The sequence below is a fragment of the Pholcus phalangioides genome, unplaced genomic scaffold (assembly GCF_987345545.1).
Source record: "Pholcus phalangioides strain wild (caught in Gottingen) unplaced genomic scaffold, Ppha-v1.0 ptg000017l_1, whole genome shotgun sequence".
Classification (NCBI taxonomy): domain Eukaryota; kingdom Metazoa; phylum Arthropoda; class Arachnida; order Araneae; family Pholcidae; genus Pholcus; species Pholcus phalangioides.
Window position 1 is genome coordinate 27694526 of NW_028301610.1, and position 23278 is coordinate 27717803.

At 31.6% G+C, this 23278-nt stretch overlaps 1 protein-coding gene and 1 long non-coding RNA gene across 6 annotated transcripts in view; one reads left to right on the top strand and one right to left on the bottom strand.

Annotated features, from left to right (window-relative positions):
• The window catches only part of LOC149072706 (uncharacterized), a 494426-nt gene that overhangs the window by 410827 nt on the left and 60321 nt on the right, over window positions 1-23278 (bottom strand). The window lies entirely within an intron of this gene.
• Window positions 1-23278, top strand: part of LOC149072707 (uncharacterized) — a 214648-nt gene that overhangs the window by 77742 nt on the left and 113628 nt on the right. For all 5 annotated transcript variants that reach the window (XR_016194503.1, XR_016194504.1, XR_016194509.1 and 2 more), the window contains exon 2: window positions 306-350. This is a non-coding gene — a long non-coding RNA (uncharacterized LOC149072707). The remainder of the gene's footprint in view (window positions 1-305; window positions 351-23278) is intronic.

Sequence of the window (23278 nt, forward strand, 5' to 3'; positions counted from 1 at the left end):
TGCAAATTGACTATGGTGGAATATCTACAGTATAACACCTCGAAGTGATAACTACGCTGATATTCATGCTGGAGATCTTAATTAGATAAATTATACTAATTTTGAATTAATTGGGAAGTTTCCATCATATCGCGAAAAACTGTTTATCAATTATTATAACTTTTTTTTTCAAAGTTTCTAAATTGATGTGAATGAAGTGAACTATGAATTTCAAATCATAATCGATGTCGAGAATTAAATTTTTTTTAGAAAACTTTTTCACACAATTGAAAAAATTCATATATTGTATGTTCCGTATTTTCTAGATGAAGGGAGCCAAAGAATTTCTAAGAAGAATTTTGTGCTCACAGGTAAGGAATATTAACGTCATTCCACTGTACATTTGAATCGCAAACACCGTATTAGAAATTTTCCGACAAACCAATCACGGTTAAGAAAACTTAAATTCCCAATTTTTATTTCTTCTCTTCTAAAACATAATTTCAAACTGGTCATTGAAATTTGAGGAAGAACAACAGAGCGAGTCCAATCACCAATCAACAACATTCTGCATCTGATCAAATTGATCCAGTTAATTTCGAAATAAGCTGAATATGGTCGGAGACAGTATTATCGCAGTGTATAGGACAAGTAAAGTTAGAACTAACTCGAAAAATATACTAATTTGTCTGAACAATCTCAGTGGCACCCGATACGTCATAATTTGTGCTTTTGTTGCGTCGTTATAAGTATATACTGGCAATCAGTAATAATTAATAAGCTCAACACACGTGACGGCGAATTTACCAATGGAATATCCTGATTGCACGAATCCGATATTAGAAGAAAGTTTTACAAGAATCATAACATTCGTCACGATTGAAGATAATTAAACTAATTAAAGTCACACTAGAAAGCATAGAAAGAACTAGTATATTTTATACCTTCGCATACTTTACTTTCACATCATTTACGGATATCGCTGTGTTTGATTTTTACTAGTAATTAAGTTTTTGAAAATATTGTTGAAGGCTAATTAACGTTGAAGTTGCTATAATACTCATGACAGATATTCTAAAAAATATTTTGGAATTTAACAAAAATCTAAAAACGTATATTTTTTTGAATTTTTGAAATATTTGTTTAAAAATATTCAAACCTCTGGTACCATGTATATTTGAATATACATGGCAAGTACTTGGTCACAAAAACTCATTACACCTATTTTCTATCTCAATTTGTTGGTATTCTAGAAAGTACATCTTTCACACACACAGTGTCATTTCAATACCAAATACGGCTACATGATCTCAATACTTTTTTCATCTAGAAAGAATTGACTCCTTGTTGGTGTCATTTTTGAGAGCAGCTGAAATAAAGTTAACAGTACGTTAAACAACTAGAATTCACGTGAAAAACAACTAAAATCGTGATCTAAACAACTAAAAATAATTATGTCAGTAAGTTACCAAGTTATTTTGCTTTGCAACTAGATGGGGTATTTTTTCCAACTAAATAGCCTAAAAAAGATCAGATCTAGTTGGAAAATAACTAAATTGCAACACTAGAAATAAATAAATTATTATTTTTATTATTATACATGAATGTATGTTTTTATTGTATTATATTATCTAGGTAACAGGTTATCTCTAAATACCGAATGTTAAAGGTCATTCCGTATAAATTTGACACGGGTCGTTGGGTAGAATTTAAATTTTAATGAAATTGAAACCTTCCAATGTAATCGTTATGATCTTAACCGCTTCGGCCGAAATGTATCGTCTACATTTAAATTCCAATATTCAATGGCAATTAGCCCGGTATCCGTTTCCCGTGTTGTGCGATGGACTAGAAAATGAATTCAATACGGAAGCTAGCACGATTTCCGAAGCCGTGGAGGTCAATTGACCTGACCGCTCGTAAACGGAGAGCTTGTCCGATAAGTTATTGAGCAAAACGATATTGGTCGAAGACTACACAAACAGCAGTTACTGGGAAATACCTAAAAGGAAATGATTAAATTGAATAATGTAGCCCTTATGTTGTGCCAATTCGAACGGATAACGTATAATAATGCAATCCTTAATATAATGCTAAAAGCCCCCCCCCCATTAATTAATAAAATTCTTTTCTGATACATCAAGTAGGAATATGATCATCATGATGTAAAACTTTAATATTTTTCTCCGATTCTAATACTTAAAAAAATATTGAATTATTTGCAAAAATTAAAAAAAAAAATTGCATGGTAATTATTGTTTTCTATTACCATATAAAGTGGAATGAGTTCGAATCTAGTACTTTGAGGTAGGTTATTATTACCGACTCTAGTAATTTCATCATGTATGAGAAAATAGAAATTATTGGATGAAGCAAAATATATTTAAAATAAAAAATAGCACTAATAATCGTCAATACTTTAAATTTTAAGACAGTCATAAACCCAATTTTTGTTTAAAAAAATGAAATTTATAATGAATACCGTTTTTTGTGTGTGAAGATTATAAAATAATTATTTAAATGCATTTTCTTTTGGAAATTTTTGTAAAACATTAACTATGGCATAGGATAGCATACACAATCAAAAATATATGTTGTTAAACTTTGAAATAAATCAATGGATGTATAATATTTTTAAAAACATTTCTACATAAGAAAGTTTTTTACTATGTTAAAAGGTAAGGGACCCCTTATTTCTAAATAATAATTTCTAAAACATTGCGGACTATTTGTAGTTTTTCATAAGTATTACTCTTTTACGCATTTTTTCTTGGCACAGTATATATTTTCATTTTATAAATATACTACTTATTTTCTTAAAATTTTTATCAGGAACATTTCTTGGTCAACAAACAGGAGTTACTGGAAAATACCTGAAAGGAAATGATTGAATTGAATAATGTAGCAATCATGTTGTATCAATTCGAACGGATAACTTATAATAACGCAATCCTTAAAACATGCTGGTCTTAATAAATAAAATTCTTTTCTGATACATCGAGTAGGAATATGATCGTCACGTTGTTTATAAAATTTTAAAATTTTTCTTCGATAATTCAATATTTTTTAATTATTAGTATTTGAAATATTTAAAAAAATGTTGCATATTAATTATAGTTTTCTATTACCATATAACGTGGAATGAGTTCGAATGTAGTAGGTCTACTATGCGGTAGGTTGTTATTATCGACTCTAGTAATTTCATCATGTATGAGAAAATAATATAAATTATTGGATGAAGTAATGTAATATATGGGAAATATATAACAGCAAAATAATAATAATAATAATCGTCAATATTTTAAATTTTTAGAACATAATGTCATAAAAACAATTTTTGTTAACAAAATGAAACTTATAATGAATACTGTGTTTTGCGTGTGAAGATCATAAAATAATTATTAATAGAAAATATTTTTTTGTATTTTTTTATTAATTATAGCTGTACAGAAATATGATTTTTAAAAAAAAATATATTTTTAAATTATAGGGAAAGATGTTTTTCTCTTTTTTTTACATTTTTAATTGCTTAACGCGTATTTCGGTAATATTACTTTTTTTAGTCAAAAATGCATGATTTTCATTTCTGATTTTATAATGTTTAACGTAGCTTATGAATTAATATTAGAACTTAGATATAATTCCAGCTACAAAAAAATCATTGAAAAACTTATTAAAATTTAAAAAATTGCCCTCTATGAATATACGTTAATTATGAAATTCAATCTCTTAAGAAATTCCATCGAAGACTACGGATTCGTATAGAATATCTTATTTTCCTGATTAAAAGAAATTAGTTTTATTATATCATTATCGGCAATTATAGTTTTCCAATTTGTTGATTAAAATTAATTAAGAAGATTTCATTTTTTATGTCCATTTTTGAAGAAAAAGCTAAATTCTCATTATCAGTAGGCTACATAATGTTTCTTCAATATACCGACATTTTACTTGATTTATAAAATTGTTCTCTTCATAATATATAGGTAGCCAAAATAATTTGTGGGGGACAGTTTTTGAAATTTTTATTTTAGTTTTTTACAAAAGGATATAAAATTATATCTAAGAAAACAGCATTCTAGCTTTGTATTTAGAAATATTACTTTAGTGTTTTCAACCGAAATTGTTTATTAAATTTTTAATTGGAGGGGGGGTTGCTCAATTTTACCGATGAAATATCAAAGTAAAATCCAGCTTCACTCGTTAGTCTATATATCAGTAAATTAATAATTTTACAATCAATAATTTTACAATTAATAAATTATTTATAGAAAGTGACAGAAAAATAAGATCATTTTTTGACTGAATAAAAAATTCAATTTTATATTATTTTACAGCTTTGCAAATTTTTTATAATTTTTTAAAGCTCGAAAATATAAATATAGCTTATTTTAAATTTCATAACTTCTAATTACTTGTAGAAATACACTGAAATTTGCAGAAAATGTTAACAATAAGCGTGTTTAGTTTGTTCAAGAGCAATAGACCTTCATCATTATTTAGTAGATTATTTGTAATTGAACTAAATTCTAATTCACGCGTAATCATTATTTTAAATGTTTTTGAAGATTATGGGAAAATATTTTGAAAACTAACACTGAAATCACAAAAATGTTGAATAAATTCTTTGGGAATGTTTTTCTCAATTTTCATTCACATGGAAAAAAAAAAGATTTAGATAAAAAAAAAAATCGAAGCAAAATGTCGAATTTTCACTAATTTGAAACGTTTTTACTAGGGCTGGTCCAATTAATCTCATCGGTTAATCGATCAATTGTTAATCGCAGTTAAAAATTTTAGTTGAGTTAATCGACTCAATCAATTCGATTAAAATTTTTATCAAAAGTTTGTGAATCGATAGGATTTTTTTTTAAAAACTGATTCAAAATCATGTTGTGTACAGAACATTTTGGATAAGTGACCATATTTAAAAAATGTTTGAACCAATATTAAGATCAAATTAGATTCACCAAAAAATGATGATTTCAGTTTCAAATTGAGATTGTTGGGAGTTTTAGAAGACGACCAAAATTTATTGCCACCACTGTGAACAGTAGTTTTTCGTATTTTTGGAAGAATCAGCTCATCTCCTCACAAGTACCATTCGAGAGGAGTTTTTAGGAAAACAAGCAATAGTATAATCGAAAGTAGTTTCGAAATCAGGGAATAATAATCAAAAATAAGCGATTAAAAAAAAAACAACAAGATCCAAGTGAAATTACAGGTTTTGACAAAATATGATCAGCATATTGAGCTGCTTGAAGCGGGCAGCCTTAATTTCTTAACCTAATTTCTGTATTTGTTTCCATCTACTGAATAGATGAATGAAATGAATAAAAAATATTTTTATAGAATCTTATTAATATATATTATATGGTCACAAAAAATATTCGATTAATCGATTAAAGATTTTTGATTAACCAGTTAAAAATTGTAATCGATCTCTATGTCCTAGCTTTTACTCGAGAGGAAATTTGCCGTGTGCGGAAATATTATTAGAAGTAAACTGTCTCAAATGTGATGTATTCTCCAGATCATTTCCATGATGTGGAATTTTGACATTTTTTTGGAAAATGTATAAATCAAAAATTTAAAGTCAATGTGTAAAAAAAAACTCAATTTAACCATTCAGGTATTTTTTTTAATCTTTCATTTCACAATTTTATCAAATTATTTAAGGAATTCAGTAATGATATATATATATCTGAAAATATATCTTACAATGTTTCTCTAAAAAAAATTCACAACCATTTCCGAAATGTGGAAATGATTGTGGATATTTGATTTCTGGAACACAAATCTTTGCTTAGCAAAATTATATTTTCCCTGAAAATAGCTATCATTTGCGTACCACATTCATAGTAATAAATAAATTCAATTATAATGATGCATGTTCCATGCAATTCAAAGAATGGTGTAGTTTATAGTGATAATTTTTGTGTGTGGTTATAAAAAAATAAATAACATTATCTTTACATGTTATGAAAAATATCAACTTTTTCTGAAGCAAATTAATATCATTTTGGAAATTTAAAAATTTTGAATTCTTTTTTTCTATATTTTATATAATTCAGATCAGTGTTTCTCAACCGCCGGGCTCTGACATCAGTCATACCGGCCGTGAGTGGTTCACCGTTTCGTTTTTACCTATTTATTCCTCAGTAGTCTTGTGTGTAATTGCGGGCTTCCAAAGGCTGAGAAACACTTATTTAGATTATATTTGTACCAATTTTCCCATAAATCGATATGCATTATGTAGTTTTAGTAAAAGTTTTGGACAATCAGTCTATCATTAATTCTAGAGTTTAGCATTTATTTACACATCTTTAGAATTCAGAAATTTTAATAATGAAAAATAAGAATAATTTGACAACTCTATGGATTCATATAACAAAATGAACTTGAATAAACTACGAAAAAATACAATATAAATTTCAAGATACTTAAAAAATTATACAAATTCAAATATATTTTTAATTTTTTTTACTAAAATTCAGTAAAAAAAAATCCATTCAGTTCTTTACACATAAGTAGAAGATGAATATTTTTTAAAGATTACAAAATTTACTATTCAAGTTTCAGTAAATGTTTCAACCAATACTAAATATTTTTAAGCAATAAAAAATAATGATTAATTTCTCCAATAGATGATACTATACTTATAAATATGTAAACGTAAAAACAATAAAACATATTTCTCATAAGAAATCGAAATTACTTCCTTTTGAATGGACCATTATATATAAGTAGGCCTATCTCAAAGTTCCTATTTAGAGTTGCAACAAACGCAATTTCAAACTCGTTAACAATTTTTTTACCCAATATTTATATTTCTATAATTTATTTTTAGCTTTAAAACAACGTAACGATCGAGCCATGTCCTTGCTTTAAGAGATGACCGATAAAAATTCAATCAATTTCTTTTTATCAAGAAAAATATTGAAAGTAATATCGGAATAAATAATACTTTTGAGGATGAAAAGCAATATTTTTTGGGCTATAGAGTCTTCTAAAATACACAACAATAAAACAACATATTCTGTATTGTATTTGCATGTTATTTAAATACTATTTATTCTTAGAATTTTAATATTTCAGTCTCATTAGTTGAGAAATCGATATTTCTGACACGATGGCTATAGAACGGGAAATTAGTTTGAATCTATCATATGTATATCTATGCAGTAGGTTGTTATTATTGGCTCTAGTAATTTCATCATGTATATGAAAAAAATAGAAATTATTGGATGAAGTTATTTGTTATTATTTTCTGAAGTTGTGGCTATAGAATATATAAGGAATTTGTTATTTACTTGTAGTAATTACTATCAATGAAACTGATATGGATGTAAAGTATTGGCATTGAAATTCACAAAACAGTCATAAAAATATTTTATTTAAACTCGAAATAATAATTTTTAAAATATTACGGCTATTTGTAGTTTTCTCATAAGTATTACCCTTTTACGTATTTTTTCTTGGCACAGTGTTTTCTTCTTATATATAAATATACTACTTATTTTCTGTAAATTTCTATGAGAAACTGCTTTGTTGGTAAGTATTCATTTGAAGATTTGAGATTTATTCCAACATGATATTTTATTTAGAAAAACTAAATTTTACCCATCTATAATACAAATCCGATAGCTTTGGTAATCAAATTTAGTAAATATAAAAATTTTGATTTAAAAATGTTAATTTTAAACTAACAAAAAATTTGAAAATTATTATTTACGATTACGCTATTTTATTTATATAAAAATATTTTATATATATATAGTCTTCTTCAATCGCTTCATTCTGAGGTTTTCATGATTTGATCATATTTGAATTTCAGTAAAATATTTAATATAATTTTGACAGTGAATATGATTGAAATTGTGTATATAGATGAGCGTCTGGAACATCAAAAATTTGATTCTTACATGAAACTTTCAATACTTATTTCATAAATTCTAATTTATTATTTTACTTCATTTGAAATTCTCTACGAAATATGTTAGAAACTTTTTTTCCGGATTTTAATATTTTTAGATATTGATATCACGAAATCAAAATAAATTTCAGAGGGTAAATCAAAAAATAATTCAGAAACAAAATTGGACTCCAATTTGCAAAAATTTTACTTTACTGGAGCAGTTTAGTTAGCACCCAACTCATCATTTAATTCAAAATTGAGATACGTTCTTTATAAAAACATGCACAAATGAATGTTTTTCATAGGTAGAAATAATGCATCGATTTTGATTGCGAAAATTTTGATAATTAAATATTTTTTGAAGTATTACGTGCGTACGAATTTCTAAAACTGGAAATTATTCTAGAAAAATCTAAAATATTATAAGAAAATAATATAACGAAAAGCTTTGATGCACCATCCAATTTGAAAGATCTCATTCAACTATTAACCAATTTTGAAGTCAGAAACTTTAGATAAATTTTGAATTTCTGTACCGTTTTGCATTTTGAAATAATCTAAGTTCGTACTTCTGCAGGAACAAATTCGAAAACCATGATTATTTTTCCTAAATTTAGCTGATTAAAATTCAATTAAAAAAATAATAACACAAATAAATTGATTGTATATATTGATGCGTATTTAGTTTACAACATACCGTACAATATTATACAAACATAATCTTAAAATACTCCACTTAATTCGAAAAGCATCATTCAAAATCTAAATAATTCACTGGTACAAAGCGTAAAATTCATTTCAGATACATGTATTAAAACAAATTTTTAAGAATTTTCGAATCTCAGTTATTTATTCCAGTCTTCAGTTTACGAAGTCATTTTTAAAATTGATTTATTCCTAAAATATTTGAAGTGAATTCCAATAATGACTATTTGATGATTGAATTTTATTGCATATCAAAGATATTAATACAAACATGTACATTTTTCGTAGACAAAACGAAAGATGAAAGGATTTTCCGAAACTTGCGCGAAAAATTCCATTCGGCTGCTTTGAGATTCAATAATTTATATCACGGATTTTTAAAATAATTTAAATTTCTTTCAAATTGCAATATCAATTGGTAAATTTCAGACTTTACGTAGAGTAGGCTTGCTGCTGCACTATGTTTTCCTCGTAACAGTATGCCGTAGGCTAGAGGTTGAATTATACAAATAATAAATTTTGTCTTCAAATATTATAAATCACTAAGCAAATTGGAAAACTATTAACGCTATGATTTAATTAGAATTTACACACTATTACGGATTAAAACGCTTAAACCTACATGGAATGTTTAGACAAACTTTGATTCTATGGTTCTTTCTCGTTGAGTTCAGTGACTAGCTGAGCTAGAAAAATTTTCATGTCATGTCTTCATGGATTTAGGTCAGCGTTACCCGAAATGGGTGATATCGCCCCTTTAGGGAGGCACTGTAATGTACCAAGGGGGTTGTAGAAGCTACAGATACAATACAAGTTCCCGTGTGTTAAACTTAGCAAGGCCGAAACGCTGTAAACATTTTCCACTGAGAATATAGGCGATGAAAAATGTAAGTTTGAAGACTGATGAATTCTTCAGAGATTTTCATATAGAGATATCTACAGCGACGTTTTGACATAATTGTGTATTTTTGACGGGTGGATATTTCATATTTCCAGATTTAGCAACATTAAGTTTCATAATTTCTAATTTTGTTCATAAATAAATAAGGATCAAAAAAAGGCTTGCAAATAAAATTGAATTAACACTGTCGTCTAATGTGTGTCAAGAGTGAAAAGTAATAGAAAATTTACAGAACATGAAAAATAAGATTAAAAAAAATCAAATTAAACGTGTTTTAGAATGATATGACCACTTGGTTAAATAGCTTGAAAATATTGATGAAATATGTCCAAAATCACTGGTGGAACTGCTACGTACACTTTTGTAAATATGCAAACTAAGTTGCACTTATAAACCTCTGTGTATTTTTTTATTATTAAGTTATTTTGCGAGGTAACTTGAAAAATCTACGAAGTTCATCAATGAGTCATAAAAATTGCTGCTAAAAATCAGAGTGGCTTTTCAGAAATAGCTAGTTTAGAAGCAATCGCATCTTGGGTTTGGCAAATTACTATAGTTGATGAATATCTTCAAATCAACATTAAAAACTCACTAAAAGCATTAGAAAATAGATTTTACAGGAATAAAAAATCATAAAAAAGTTGATGAAATTTAATGAGTTTATGAGATTGGCTTGAAGACTTACCCGCTATATAATTTCTCCAATTCGATCTAAAAAATACTTGTCATCGGTTTCTAATTTTACCTATTTCTGAAAGACTACGTCGACTTATATTGCCAATTTTTGGGGTAAATAGATATATACTGTTGACTTCTCACGTTAGCGGCATAAAAAAAGTGAAATCTTGGTATATATTGAAGGCACAAAGTCGCATCATATAGAATCACTTTTGTTTTTTATACTGGTCATGAAATAGTTATTTTGTGATGACGTGAAGTAAGCTTTATTCACAAGGCAAAAACAAGCATTTTGTCCTAGTGGTCAGACGAATACTATTGTATATCAAACCTATCAAAAGAAAATCTCATCTTTTCACAAAAATATTGGAATATCATCTTAGATATTTTATTTGGAAAATAGATATTGCGCTCATAGAAAATAGATTTCTCACGAAAAAGCCTCAAACACTTGACGGAATATATAAGATAACCTCCAAATATTTTCAGAAAAAAACCAAAATTTTTTTCTCAATAGGGTATTATAGAAATTAGCATTCTACTATTTAATTAGAGTTCTTTCTGAAATATTACACTGACTTTTAGCAGCAATTAAACACTTCTTAATGCTCCATTAATGCATTTTACCAACCTATCACATTAAACACTAAAAAAATGAAAGCGATAACCCACACACAGGTTTATAAAAATGTAATATGTATATATAAGTATATTTTAAACATATTTTTTAATCATTATTAACTTCATTACCTCGTTTTCTTCATTTTAAAAATATTCTTATAGCTTCTGATCATTTTATTATTAGCGAAAATAGCATTGGTCATGTTAATGTGAAAAGCGTTGTAATGTGAAAGTTTAATTTTTAAAAAATCCAAACCTTTTTTCAGAGTGATTCATTCACCAAAAATAGATATTTAGCTTACGTAGCACCCCTATATAAGCTCTGATAAAATAAGTAAGAATTTGCGATTTTCACTTTATTCAATTTAAATTGCTTTATTTTGAAATTTTCAAGCTTCTTTATGGATTATATTCAATATTACATTACTGAAACCTTAATGCAAGACTGTTTTCAAATCTATAAAACAGCGCTTCTCAACCTATGGTCCGTGACGACGGCATAGATGAGTCCGCTGGCAGACTTGATAAAATTATTCACCGGTTGTAATTGATATTAGTAATATTTTCACATGGATTCAAATAAAATTATACATTCATACTTAGATTCGCCACATCACCATCCATCATCGAGGAGAATGCAGGAAATTGCGATATTAAATACGGGATATCAATTTTGCCAAAAATTGCAATTTATAGCTTTAAATGCAATTTGCCAGTTACTGCTAAAATGGCTAAACGGTGTGGGAAATAAAGAATTGCTATAAATAGTTAACAAAAACGCACAGTTGTTTCACGAAAAAAAATATCCAAATCATCTGATGACCATATTTCTCATTGAGGAAAAATACTGTAAACTCGGATCTTAAATGATAATCCGTAAAATACGGGATATCGCCAATTGTTATAAAAATAGCATTGTCAAAAGTATGCTTAAGCACCGATCGTAATTAAAATTTCTGAGAAATTTCGAAACACAAAACGGTAAACCTGACAAATATGTGAGATGAATATTTATAATTTTTGCCATAATTGTCATAATTTATATTATGAAAACGCAGTGTATTACGACTTATGTAATTGTTACAAATTGAAACACTATCATCGTTAAAAAAACGGGACAAATGTATTAAAAAAATCGGAGCTACGAAAATTACAGGTATGTCCCGAAATGCGAATTCCTTAACACTGTCGTGTGTTTAAACCACACATGCTCAACTCATCGCATATGTGGGTCTTGGAGTCACGGATGTGGCCCGCGACCTCAAACCTAATTTTGGAGAAAATGAACTAAGCGACACATTTACAGAGTGCTTGAGTGACCCGCGGAACAGTTCCAGGACACTTCAGCTGCCTGCAGTGGAGTTCCACATAACTCAAGTTATATACCGAAGCATGTGTATTAAGACAAAGTGATTATGTTGAGTTCGAAATTTCGTGCCTACAAATTTCGTAGCCGCAATGCGTTAAGAAGGAAGGCACTGCACTCAAGTGATCCGCGACACAGTTTCAGAGCTCTCAAGCGGCTCGTGGTGTAGCTACCTGCACATTTACAGATTAGTTTAGTGGCCCACGACGCATTTGTAGATGATTTAAATGACCTGCGGCACAGTTCCGGAGCACTTAAATGACCCTCGTCACAATTCCAGCTCAATAAAGTGATCCGTGGCACATTTGCAGGTCACTTAAATGGCCCGCGACGTATTTTCAAACCAATGAAGTGGCCCGGTTTTTCCTAAAGGTTGAGCACCCTCGGTTTAAACTATTCTACCTCAATTGTTTTTGAACCCAGTAGAAAAGATGTCCACGGATATCTCAACACGCATCGTGTATAATAATAGAAAACGATACCAAGTTTACGTTGTTTAAAATTATAAAGATTTTTTGCATCTAGAAATGACGCAAAATAACGCGGCATGATGGCCATATATTTACGGAAATTTTGCATCCACTATTCCCTTTCGCATATTTGGAGTAAATTTTCCATAGGCTGCAAATACCTTTTTGTCGATTATTGGATGAAGGATTTGCTATAATTGTACGAAAAATGAGACAGTTCGAGACAGTGTTTCATGAGATTTTGATGCTTTGAGATGTAGAACAGTGTTTTTCAACGTTAAACTTCTCGCTTAAATCTTGACAGTTGTCTCTCGGCTGTTAGATAGTTACATGGTTGTTTTGCGGAATTCAAACCAAATATTTGAATATTTATATTAAAAAAAAGTGTGTCCCTACTTTTTTGTCTCAACAGTTACATAGCTCTAGGACAAAATGAAAGAGGGCTTAGGCACCACCGCTGAATTCACATATTTATTGTCATAGTGCCAGATGTTATCGTAGAAACCTCTATGCAAATGTCCCCCCATGCAAACCCCGTGCCCTGTCCGGGCGGGACTCATAAGTTAAGATGGCCTGGGTGTCACGTAAAGTACACGTAAATTCTGCAATTCAAAGAATCCTCACTTCTAGTGGATGAAAATTTTCCAAAAAAAACCCCATCCTTTTTTTGTACAACTTGTAATTTCCTGATGAAACGGAAAATGAAATTCATAAACTTCTAGAGCTTCTGGTTCGAAAATTCGATTTGAACAAATACAATGTTATTGTTCCCAAGTAGTTTAGTATTATCTGTCGTCTGGATTTCTTTTAAAGCGACACTATCTAGTTAAAATTCAGAATAAAGAACAGTTTTGCGAGTATTAGAGTGGCAGGAAAGTTTTCCTCTTTGAAAACTCTCCGAATTCCGGGATTTTTTTAGGGTCCCGTAGCGTTTGACCATGCGGAATCCCGAAAAAGCGGTCACGGAACCCCAGGGTTCAACGTAACACCAGTTGGAAACCCGTGATATAGAAGATCGAATGTCTCAATGATGAGATGATGCTAAGAAACATACCTAAATGAAAAGACCATGAAAAATATTTCAGCTAGAGGAACTTAGAAGTCCCTCCACGCTATCATAAAGACGTTATTTCAGAACATCAGGTACTCCTATAAATTTTCGAAATAGTTTTCTGAAGCCCCGCCTGTACCTACAGCATAGGCCTACTCTACCATTTAAATAGAATTTTCAAAAAAAATGAAAACGTGAAGGATTTTTCGTTCGTGTCATTGAAGTTAGTCACTTTTGTTTTATTCTTCTAATTCCCTATATCTTTCTATATCAATCGCATTTCCATTGATTCTGGTCTGTGTCCAATTTACATTCTGAGAAAAATCATGGCAATGAACTGAAACACTGCCGAGACGAGTTCTTCATGTATCTTGATGGAATTTATCTATCCTGAGTGACTGACTGAATCATCATCGCCGAGCCGAAAACGCTGAAGCTATAAGCATGAATCTTCGTCAGTAGTTTCACTTTATGATGCAAAGACTCACTAAGAAGGGGTTTTTTTGAAATTCGACCCGGGTCATAAGAGGGTTGGTTCATGGGTTACATACAGGAATCCCGCGGAGCTAAATCTGCTGGAGCTATAATTATGAAATTTGGTCAGTAGTTTTATTTCACGACGTAAAAGCTAACTAAGAGGAGGTTTTACGAAATTCGACCCCCCTAAAGAAGTCCTAAGGGGTTTCAAAGGTTACTTAGAGAAATCACGCAGAACCGAAACAGCTGAAGCTACAAATATGGAATTGAATCAATTTTATTTTATGATCTGAAGACTAAGGAGGGAATTTTCAAATTCCAACCTTCTAAGGGGGTGATAAGGCGGTTCAAAGGCTATATGGGGCAATCATGGCCGAACCGAAACAACTGAAGCTATAAATATCAAATTTGGTCATGTATATCTTATAATGCAGATACCTTCTAAGGCGGGATTTTTGAAAATTAAACCCCCAAGGGGGTCATGAGGAGTTAAAATGTTATATGGGGGGAATCATCGCCGAGTAGTTTTCAGATTACCAAATCCCCGTGACCGAAGCCGCAGGTAACAGCTAGTAAATCCATAAATTGGTAGTAGAACAGTGCCAAAACCTTCATTGAGAAATATAGAATCCTATGTCTGAAAAGCCTGATATATATGTTACAGTCAAACTCGGTTATTATGCCAGTAAAGATTTTTCCTATCCAATTCTTTCAGAGCAGTGGGGGGGGGGGTCCATGGACCCCTTTGAAGTTTATGGAGAAATGTCAAGGGGTTGTGAGATGGGATGTGAAAATTGTTGTTTACATTGCTATACTGAATATTATTTTGCAAAGTGGTTCCATGGAACAAAAAACAGGTCAACAACAACTGCCTTAACGCATTGTAGGCCTGCCGCGGTGTGTTTTAGAGCTTTAGATCAATGGTTCTCACCCTTTTGAGACCGCAGGAAGAAAAACAAAATTTTTATGGGACCGGGGTAAAAGTTCTTGAGAAGATTAAGACAATAAACAATCACAACTGATATTTTAACTACGCTCTATTTTTATGGTTAACCAGAGCACACACACACTATTGATTAATTAGAATTACTGCATAATTATTTCAGACACGAGTGCATAATATTTATAGTATTATCTCATAACTCAACGGCCTGATTTTACATTTTTTTTCTGAGCGTGGTCGGTACATCAAATTTCGATTACTAAAAATTCAAGGTAAAATTAGTTATTTTAATTATTGACTCTAATTATTTAGTCTTAAGTTGAAGAAATTAGTCATAGTCTGTCTACATTGTAACTCATCATAAAAGTCAGCTAAATCGCAGAAATGATGAAATTATTTTCAAAAAATATTTGTAACATACCTAGTGTAGATATTTATATAAAAATGTGTAACTCGCTATATTACAAAACTGGATTACAAGATTACAACCTGTAAGAGAGCCCTAGAAAGCAGTAGGAGTTTTTCGAGGATATCTTACACACTTTTTCCTATATTTTTCGGTAATGGTAGCTACTTGTCTGCAGAAGTAATAGCTTCGTACTGTGTTTTCGTTTCATACGGCCCTGTAAGAAAACCAGCCAGTGAAGTAAGCAAAGGCACTTATACTCGAATCTATGGTAGAAGAATCATTGATTAGAAGACTCTAGAATTTGATCAATCTATCCGATTTTTGAGGACTGAAAAATGTGTGGATATGTTCCATATAACAATATATAAATAGTGACAAAAACCATTTAGTAATCCGTGAAAAAGCTTAGAAAAAGATTGATTTCACGGCTCGGCTTTTGAGAAACACTGGTTTAGAGACTAATCAATAGACCTTACTTTTAACACCAGCGAAATGCAACCAGTGGGGCTATTTAAGGACATTTTTCAGCACTTCTGTAGTGTTTTTCTGAGAAAGTCTCAGAATTTGAGCTCAACACATTAACAAACTATTTGTTGACCTTTACTATCTTTGATACAAAAAAAAATGTGTTTCTTCGCATCAAATTGTCAATCGTTGTTCAGTTTCTAACCATTATAAGCATATTGGAACTTTGGAAGGGTTACTATAGAATCGATGGATCCATGTTAATATTTTTTGTATCCTTTTTAGTATCCATACGAAAATACAAGTATCGCTGTAGAGATCAGAGTCTCAACTATATATAATACAGTTTATTCATGATCACTGATTATCTCTAAACCTTGTGGAAATTATACCATCTGTACCAAATACACCATCTTGAAATTCACTCTATTCACCTAGTTTTAAACGACATACGAGTTTAACGACTAAATTACGTTCTTATATCCGACATTGACTGTATACCAACGAATTTACCTTCCTATAAAATTGACTTCGCGTATAAAATGGGCCCAAAATTTCGATAATGTAAATTTTGTAAAAATTAATACTGCACTTAGATCTATATATACCGTAGGTCACACTTCTCTCAACCCTTTTCCAGTCGCGAACACTGCCTGTACCCATCATCGAAACAAGAGCTCCCATACGGCGAGTTCAACATACAAATGAATGAAATGACGATGAATTCAATCCTTGAATGCAATTCCTCCAAGGTGTTTAATTGGAACATTGTGATCAAGTGCTCACGAGCACGAAATCGTGAGCAAGTATCGAGCACACTGGGTACTTCGGGCAGCACCGTAATGCTCGCGAGCAACGGGTTGAAGGTGCCTGATCTATATAATGCATCTGAACTTGCTGTTGCTATATTGGCATCTAAACTTGCTGTTGCTATATTGGCATCTAAACTTGCTGTTGCTATATTGGCATCTAAACTTGCTGTTGCTATATTGGCATCTAAACTTGCTGTTGCTATATTGGCATCTAAACTTGCTGTTGCTATATTGGCATCTAAACTTGCTGTTGCTATATTGGCATCTAAACTTGCTGTTGCTATATTGGCATCTAAACTTGCTGTTGCTATATTGGCATCTAAACTTGCTGTTGCTATATTGGCATCTAAACTTGCTGTTGCTATATTGGCATCTAAACTTGCTGTTGCTATATTGGCATCTAAACTTGCTGTTGCTATATTGGCATCTAAACTTGCTGTTGCTATGTTGGTGTAGAAACTTAAGAAATTACATATTTTGCACGTATTGTTTGTTATTTGGAGAGAAATATTTCATATATAACTGTGCGATTTTAATTGACAATTGAACTGCTATCAAATTTTTGGTAAACCTCCAAAAAACGTTTCAAAATTGTAATTTTTAAGGTGTGTAAACAAATTTTTTCCAGTAATTATTTATCGTTTCTTACATGATTTTTCTCTATTAGCAAGAAAATATATTTCTTGTAAGCTAAAACAGTTGAACGATATCTTAATTTTGATGTTACAAAATTATGATTTATCACTTACTGGAATAATTATTTTGCATAAAGCTCACTGTACACTGTTTCAGCATTTTATTTCACTGAAAACGCAAACATAAATGTTTTCAGTAGCAAAACAAATATTTTTACTGGTTTAAGTCCCCTTCAGTTCTTAACAGCAATTTTTTTTTCGAAAAACAATTTAAAAAAAAAGTTATGTAACAGTGATGCTTTGCTATAGAGAGAGTGTAATAAAAAAAATATTAAATTTCGTAAAAATTTCTACAGTTCAATAACAAATCTTAGTGAAGCTTATTAAAGCCGATCTAAGCATTTGTCCTCGACCAGAGCTATATTGCCCCTGAAACTTTTTGTAAGATGGCTTAGATTAGAGGGTAAAAACGCACAATTTAAATTATTAATTGCCGTCAGCGTCAAAAATGTTGATAAAAATTCCAAATTACGAAAATCACAAGCTTTTAATGGTAAATGGACTTTGCTTTATATAATAACGGTAACCACACAATCCATTCTTATTAAATTCTATTGGATTTAAACATCAATACCGTACCCCGCTCCTTTGATAGAGCTTTTTGTCATCATTTTGAGCTATTATAAGAGCGCTTTTTATGGGAGCCAAATCGCTGGGTAAAACCAATGAATTTTCTCAATCAAGGAGCTGTTTCCTGTCAATTGATCTGTGAAAAGATGCGTTTTCAAGATGGAATATCCGATTTGATCCTCTTAAAACGTCTTCAATCGGTTTAAAATTCTTCTCGAGAGTAACTTCTAAAAAGCATCAGTCCTTACTACCATTCAGGAATGTTAAGGAGGACTGCCCATTAGAAACAAACGTCACCTTTATGTCTGCAGAGTAAAGCTCTTGACTTTCTATGGGATTCAAGTCACTTGCCAATCTAAAACCAATTCATTTTTTCTATCAAAGTGCGGTTAATTGATCTGTCGATTGACGCGTTCTTATGCTGAAAAATCTTTATCTTTTAAAAATTCCCCAATCGGTTGAAAATTGTTCTCGATTTTTTCCTTGTGTATATCAGATCTCAAAAGACCATTCATGAAAGTTTTTGAAGACTGACCATTAGAGAAACAGGCTTTCCCCTGATGTCCGCTGAGTAAAAATATTGACTTTCTATAGAATTCAAGCCCTGGGTCAATTTAAAACCGATCAACTTTTTCGATCAGTGCACTATTTTGTAGAAATTGAAACGTGAGTAGACCATTCTCTCACGCTGAAATATCTTGTTTGACCCTCATAAAACATCTCCAATCGATTAGAGTGTTTCCTTCTAGGCATCAGAGGGCTGATGACCATTCAGGAAAGTTAGATTGTCTGGTTAGGTACAAACATCACCTTAGTGTTTGTTGAATAAGGCTCTTTCTTTGGGACTCAACTTGCTAATCAAAAACCAATGAATTTTCTCGATCAGAGAGTTGCTTTTAGTAATTTACCTGTGAATAGACGCATTATTAAGCTGAAAAATCCAATCCAATCCGATCCTCTTTAAACTTCTCCAATCGGTTTTAAAATTTTCACGAATAATTTAGTGTTCTGACGATTATTCAGGGAAAGTTAAGGAAGACCATTTTCAACCAACAACACCTTAGTGTCTGCTGAGTATAGCTCTTGGTTATGTATGGAATTTGTCACTGGTCAATCTAAAACCGATGAATTTTTCCGATCAAGGTGCTGTTTTGTAGAAAGTGATCTGTGAGTAGACGCGTTTTTATACCGAAAAAAATGCGATTTGATCCAAAAAAATTCTCCAATCATTTGACGAATTCCCAACTGATTGATGAATATTTCTCGAACGTTTCCTTGTAAGTATCAGAATCCAGACAACTATTCAGGGGAAGTTAAGGAATATTGGCCAACAAAAGCAAACTTCCCCTAATGTCTGCTGAGTAAAGTCCTTAATTCTTTTAATAAGTCGCCAGTATTTGTACCTAAATTCTATTTCTTCATTACTTAACATGACATTGAAATAATTCTTATGATGGTACATAATATTTCGAGCCCATTTTAGTCGAACTTTTGATGTTGTCTTGTTGGTTTTCCGGTCATTCTTATAATCAAATACCCAGTTTCATTGATCTTTCCATAAACACAGAGTCTTTCAAAATTCTCACTCAAGCGGTTTTGTAATTTTACATCTTTTTTTTTATGTTGAAGCCATTCTCTGAATAATTCTATCGTGGTGAAGACTTGTAGGCCTATCAGGATACATTTTCAGCTTGTACGATCCACATTAAGCCGAAACACAGCAATATTTTCCGAATTTATATAAATATTCATAACTAATTTTTTTCTTACAAAGACCCAAGTTATTCGCATTTTGATATCAACCAAATAGAAATTGAAATCAAAACTTTAAAAGTATCCATGAAAATCACAAACGAAGCGTTTACATGATGAAACAAATTGACAAATTAAATTTGGTTGTCATTTTTCCAGATACATTGCACAAAATATCAGTCCTAACTACGTCATAAAAGATGATACAAAACTGATTTATGCAACGGTAAGATGTTAGAAGTGTAAGATACAGCTGGCTCACGAATCGCTATCAGATGGTATCAGTCCATAAAAATTAGGTCTCTACAGAATGTGTTATGATTGGCGTTTGGATCACCCTAGAAGGCCAAAATCACGATAAATCGGGAGAGAAAAAAAAAGTATGTCTGGCATATGCATCACTGCCTCAGTTATTATTGAATGTAGGCCAAACGGATTCGTAGACCGTTGGTATTGTAGAACGAGAGAGAGAGAGAGTGAGCTAGGCGATTCCATAGTGAATGAGGATAGGGTTAAGCACGAGGCAACACAACAGCGAACGATATACAGGGCAGTGTTGGGGATAAAACCTAGTGTTTCCGGAAAAAAGGGGTTGCTTCTAACCCTACCGGGTTTTTGGAAAAAAAGAGGGTTTTCTCTATCACGTACGGGAATAACTGGGTCACACACGTGATATGTTCATTCATATTCAGCCTTTCCCCCCCCCCCCATCTCATAACCACCTGGACTCGAACCCTTCGTTTACCAAATTCTACCAACCATCCAGAGAAAGAGAGATACATAAATACACGGAAAGGGTTAAAAATCATAAAAAAATTGTGTTTCCTCTTTTTCCTGACAAAAAAACCTTTCCTGCTTTCTAGGTTGGGTTTTTTATTGGTACGATTTATAGTTTCCTATTTCCTGATATGTACGATGTTCCTTATGCTCGAAAAAAATGTAAAGATGTGTCTTATAAGAATTATGCTTGGGAGAATTCCGACGTCTTAGTACATTGTTAGATGCAAGTTGCTCTTAGAAATTTGCCGATCCACACAAGGACTTTATAACACAAGCTTCTAGAATTTAAATTTTGAGTTGTATTGTTTCCATTTTCAGAGCCATCTTCCGGTTTTTCCTAGCACATCGGCTAAGGTATTTTATGACGCTGTAAAACGACCAGAAAAGTAAAGCATGCGTTTCCATGTTCTGCGTGAAACTCGGAAAAAATACGGCTGATAAAAGTTTTCTAAGAAACACATAATTTTGTGACTGACATGCTTGTTTTAAACGCGGCCAACAATCATTAGAAGACATCGAGTGCTTTCGCGCCCTTCAACAGGTACAACCCTTGATCGTGTCTAGGAAAATCTGAGAACAATTGCAGACTTTACTGAAAAGGTATAGGATCTATGTAAGAGATCCTGAGGAATTAACTGGATAAAAGACTACAGCTTTTGGTTGCAACAAACTGGATGCTTTATCACTAAAATACGTCATCATGATCTGTTCAAAACATGCAGCAGTATTAAAAAAAAATCACCGTTTCCTATCATACTTATTCGTCTCATATAGCCATTTGTGACTTTTTGATGTGTTTTGGAATAAAACGATAGTCAAAGGACAAAAATTCGGGACTTCAAAAAAATTCAGAACAACACGAGAGCTGCGTGGAACACCCTGTCAAACGACTACTGTCAGAAGACTTCGATGAATAGGAAAAACCGATGTGATCGGAAATTTCAGCCCTAAACAGATTACTTTGAAGATGAGATCTATTACAAAGCATACATACACACACAACACACACAATAAATACTAAAAACTAATAAATAATTATATATAAAAAAAAAATTTAGTGTCAAGTCCGACACACACTCTAGGTCACTCACTGACCTGGTCCCTCACTCTTCGGGTCATTCTTTTGGCCATTCACATGCTTGCAGAAACTCTAGGTCATTCTTTTGGCCATTCACATGCTTGCAGAAACTCTAGGTCACTATTTTGGTCATTGTCCTGTTTTTCGAGTCACTTCTCCCATTTCTTGACCTCCTCATTTTTTGTGTTGGGACTTCAAAAAAAATTGCAAACATATTCCAAATGCCAAAATTAAGACCGAATATATATTTTAATCTCATCAACGGTAAATTACGACAAAATCATTAAATTATTCTACTTTAGAGTTTTCTAAGGCATATTTCGATAACCTGATGCTACACCCAACACTTAACAAGAATTTCAAATGGGTGAACTCGATCACGTAATGATAGGGTACAAACCAAAAGTCTACTCGTCAATCCAACTTATTTGTTTGTCTGCAAATCGAGCACGTGTCCATATCGTTACGAGATGTAAAGCGGTTGTGTTTCTGCCCTTCAATATCTATTCCATACTAGGAAAAAAACGAAGTGCAAATGCAGAACCAGAAACTCACATTATAAATATGGTTGTTAGTTGTTATTTTGTCTATATGAAGCTAGAATGGAAAAATAAAACAAAGCGCTAAATCGTAAACGTATAGCTGTGTTTGTTGTGTCAAAATTTAGTTCAGAAGTTCAGCTGTAGAACCGTAAACATAAGCTGTATATTTTTGTTTTGTGTATGTGGAGCTTGCAAGAAGCGTAGCAAAGGTACAGAAACAAAAACATAGTTGTGTTTGCTTGCTTCGTCTACACAGAGCAAGCTTGCAGAAAAAATAGCAAAGATCCAAAACCGTAAGCATAAGTTGTGTATGTTGGTTTTGTCGATATAGAGATTACAAGGACCGTAGCATAGCTGCCGAAACATAAACCTATGCCGTGTTTGTTTGTTTTGCCAATGTGAAACTTGCAAGGAACGATAGCGAAGTAGCACAACCTTGAAAATATAGATGTGTTTGTTTCTCTCTATATAGAATTCAGCAGTAACGGAGCTCCGCTACAGAACCGTAAGCCTGAACTATGTTTTGTCTGTATGTAGTTTCAAGGAAGTAGCAAAGTTGCAGAACTCTACGTTCTTGCTTGTTGTTTGTATCGCCTGCATTGAGCTTGGTAGGAACGGAACAGAGTTTAATAATCGTAAAGAAACTGCTGTGTTTGTTGTTTTTGATATAAGGGCTTTTAATTCCGGGAAGGGTGAGAATCTCTCTCTCTCGAAAAAAAAAATGGATGTTTTGATATCATCACTTGTAGAGCACCTATAGTGAAGCTACAGATAAATAAAGTATTGCAAATTGAACGAAACTAAATGTTTACCGTGATTGGCAGAAGACTACATGTGTTTGCCGAGTTTTCAAAGTTCGATGAAAAATTCTTTTTGCCTCATTAAAAGTATTTCTAAAGATATTTAAATGTTAACAAAACTCATTTAGCATCACATATCAAACGTATTTTGTAGGGAGTAATAAAGCACCTGTTAGATGAACCCAATTTCTCTCAGAAGAATACGAAAGATTGGGTTTCCAATGGAAAAATCCTGATCTTTACCCATCTTAATGTCTTTAATATGA